Raw genomic sequence first — 3,972 nt, 5'->3', positions numbered from 1 at the left:
CAAAATTGTACCTTTTAGGGTACAAATGGCCCGTCACTGGGGTGGTACCCTTAAGGGTACAAATTTGTACCTCTATTTAAAGGTACAAAATTGTACCTTCTACATTTGTACCCTTTAAGGGACAATTTTGTACCCCCACCGAAGGTACAAAAATGTACCTTTTTATATTATATAGCATTTTCAGGGTACTGACCCAGGCATTTTGATCCTTTGGTGACTGCATGCACAAATAAATAAAATATTTCGGTTCGCAGATGTCCATTTTTATTTATTAATGTAGAAATATTTCATTACAAATCACAACTGAATGTGTCAAGAAATAAAATTACACAGTAAATATAAAGCAGACATGTAAAACAGTAAAAAGAACAATTTAGAAAACAAATAAAAATTGTTCACTCACTGTACAGTATATAATCTACCCTTAATACAAAGACCACAAGAATACTGTTTAAGATTTATAAACACATTACACAGGCTACATCAAGTACTTAACTTTATAAAGTCCAAAGTATTTGTCTTGAGTCAGAATACTCAGTCATAATAAATAATTTGTCATCAAAATTTTCTCTGCATTTCAGAATGAAGGCAATGTTTCTCTATAAATTGCTTCAACAGTGCAGAAAACCAAATACATCAGTAGCCTCTTCCTCAACATCAGTAGATTACTCCTCATCATCCTCAAGTGGAGTTGTAATTTGTTGTAACACAATATGTGTTTATGTTTTTGATAAACATGACATGTAAAGCATTCATATCTGGAAAATGTTCTTTGACAGTCATTAGGACCACAAGTTATTTAAAAATCTGCTTTATGCATGAATGAGAGCAGTGTGCTGGAGTAACTTGATGATTGTGATTATCCCAAGAGCATGTAGAGAAACAAAAAACAAGGTTGATCACTTTGGTAACTGGAGTAGGTCGAGGCTTGTCACCGTCCACCGTTCATTCAAAACATTCCACTGCAGAAACATCAAGGTGTTCTTCTAATAAGATGGATATGTCAAAAATGTATATTCATCCACATCATTAGCCCGGCCAATCGCAATCCCATCAACTCTGAAGACTGCCGTGACTCGTCTTGTTAACACAGTTGTCCAGTCGGTGGTGTCCTCCTGTACTTGAACTGTTGGATGTGGTGAAGATGATTCACTGTAAATGACAAAGCAATAATTACATTAATATCAGTCACTCTATCACTGATGAAGAGAAAATCAACATGCATAGAAAGTAAAATAATTAATATTCACTGATTTAAAAAAAAAGTATCAGATTAAAAGACTAATATAAATTTCATTCATTAATTCAGTTTCTTTTTGGCTTAGTCCCTTTATTAATCTGGGGTTGCCACAGTGGAATGAACCACCAACTTATCCAGCATGTTTTATGCAGCAGATGCCCTTCCAGCTGCAACCCAGTATTATGAAACATCCAGACACACTTATTCACACACACATTTATACACTACAGACAAATAAGCTTACCAAATTCAGCTATAGCGCATGTCTTTGGACTTGTGGGGAAACCGGAGCACTTGGAGGAAACCCTCACGAACACTGGAAGAATATGCAAACTCCTCACACAAATGCCAACTGACCCAGCCGAGGCTCGAACCAGCGACCTTCTTGCTGTAAGGTGACAGCACTACCCACTGCATCATCCTAATATAAAGAATATCAAGCATTATAAAATGCATTTATCACAGCATATACTGAACAGAAAACAACATACGCACCGGAGCACAACGAAATGTTGAAGTGTCTCGCTTAACAAGGCTGGCAACATGAGAAGTGCTGCTGTAAAATCAATTGCTGGAACATAAGATGTGGCATACAAACAATTATGAAGGAATCCATCCAAAACTAGAACTTAATAATATTAATCAAGTGGAGAAAGTTTAGAAAGAGTACCTTAGAGTCAGGACCATAGCATTCTTCAGTTGATCTCTCATCTTTCGATGAAAACCTAGAAAATAATTTTAAACACGTGGGTGTACATTTATTGTTGTTTGTAAGTAAAAACCTACAAATTTAAAATAGTATGTAAGCCATTAAAACCATGGTATAGATAATGAAACATACTTACATCTTGTAACTGAGCCATGCTTTCATATGACATGCCTTCATTGGTCTGATGCTGTTAGGCTGCATTATGTTGTTCAATCTTGTCCTGAAATACAATTGGAAACTTCATAAACTTCAGGAAAGCAATAAGATAAAGCAATAACTGTTTATTTATAGTATTTTATTTATATATAAGTATAACGTTAAACGATAGTAAAGCACCAACAATTCTGGACATGAGAGTTTGTGGACACTCCTCAACATTAATGTAACTTAGACACTGAAACGAAGATATGTAGCATACACACGCCACGTTTGTAACTAGCCACGTTTACATAATCAGTCGCTTTGCCGGTGACAAAATTGTGATTTTTCTTCACAAAATGGCGGTGTATATAACCGTCTAAAAATACATTTCCGCGGTCAACCGTGGCTAGAAAATGGCCTCAAAATATAAAACATTATTGATAATTACAAATTCCAGTATTAATAACAAAAGGTTTTATATCAAGGTATATGAAGACTTCAGTCGCGGCAGCTCCGGGCCACACCGCACATTACTCACGGCACGATTCCGGTGCATGGTTACGGCAGCGTCGGCTCGCTTCTGCCGCCGCATCTGGCCCGAGTAACGATACAGCAGACGGACTCGGGCAGGCGAGAATCTAGCCGCAACTGGACCGAGTGTATTTTGCTATCTGGGTTGCGATAATATTCCGCCGTGGCAACACTTATTAATAAAGCAGTTACGTAACATATAAGGCGCGAATACGTAACGTAGGCGATAAAGGGAACTTTTACACCGAGAAAACTAACAGCATATAGTACTTACCTTCTATAACGTTATGTCCCTCGGTGACTTCGATATCACGTTGTATTAACTTCTTTAATAAGCTGCAGACATCTTAGCAAACTCCATCATGCAGGCCAACGTAACGTTACACCAGCCAGCCCGGAGCACAAAGCGGGGGAAAGCCGAGACCAGAGAGTCAGACAAAATCAACAGAACACGGCTTCACATGTAAAAATGAGACTGAAAATATATCTTTAATACATTCTTACCTGAAAAGTGTGGACTCCAAAATAGACTTTTCTTTGAAAAGCGTGCGAAGTTCTGTGTAAACAGTCAGCATACTCGACGGACCGCCTCAGTAACAAACACTACTATAACGTCTCAACAAGCCAAATTCTTAAAGAGACAGCAACATCACCACCTGTATGAAGATGCTGTCACTCTGCATGGTTTATTCTACATCCCATATATATTATTGCGACTTAAACAGTAAGCAAAGACCAGTATTTACGTTTTTAATGATTAAAATTACATTTAATTATAAATTAAATTATTAACATTTTTGAGAAAAAATGTAATTTAAATACATGAAAAAAAATAATTATTCAAATATTTAATTCAATCAATTTATTTATTTATTATATTTTTAAATTATGTATTTTAGTATTAATGTTTAGTATTAATGCATTTAAATTAGTGTTATATAGTGTCTTGATCTTATCATGAGCTGAGGGTACAATTTTGTTCCTATAGGGAAACAAAATATATAATTGTACCTTTAAAGGTGCCAAATTGGTCCTTTACGGTACAATTTTGTATCCAAATGTGCTATAAAAGGTACAAAAATGTACCTTTCAAACCTAAATCTGGACATTTGTACCTTTATAGCCCATTTGGGTACAAAATTGTACCCTAAGGACCAATATGGGACCTTTAAAGGTACAATTTTATATTTTGTTCCCTCTAGGAACAAAATTGTACCCTCATTGTACCTTTTTTTCTGAGAGTGTACATTTGGACAACAATTAGCACTATACAGATGTCATGTGGATGTTTACAGACGTTTTTCATAGCGGAATTGAACACCGGAAGCGCCCTTCGAAGCAGTGTATCGAT

The 3,972-nt window shown here is 36.1% G+C and overlaps 1 long non-coding RNA gene across 1 annotated transcript; it reads right to left on the bottom strand.

Annotated features, from left to right (window-relative positions):
• Positions 1 to 241: 241 nt before the first annotated feature.
• Positions 242 to 3,226, bottom strand: LOC137487726 (uncharacterized). The gene is made up of 6 exons (XR_011006419.2): positions 2,896 to 3,226; positions 2,086 to 2,169; positions 1,911 to 1,965; positions 1,736 to 1,811; positions 1,485 to 1,661; positions 242 to 1,152 (listed from the first exon to the last, which is right to left on the bottom strand). It is a non-coding gene; the product is annotated as an uncharacterized lncRNA (long non-coding RNA).
• Positions 3,227 to 3,972: the final 746 nt, after the last annotated feature.

Source organism: Danio rerio, chromosome 15 (genome assembly GCF_049306965.1).
Source record: "Danio rerio strain Tuebingen ecotype United States chromosome 15, GRCz12tu, whole genome shotgun sequence".
NCBI classification, from domain to species: domain Eukaryota; kingdom Metazoa; phylum Chordata; class Actinopteri; order Cypriniformes; family Danionidae; genus Danio; species Danio rerio.
This window is presented reverse-complemented; position numbering and strand designations above follow the sequence as displayed.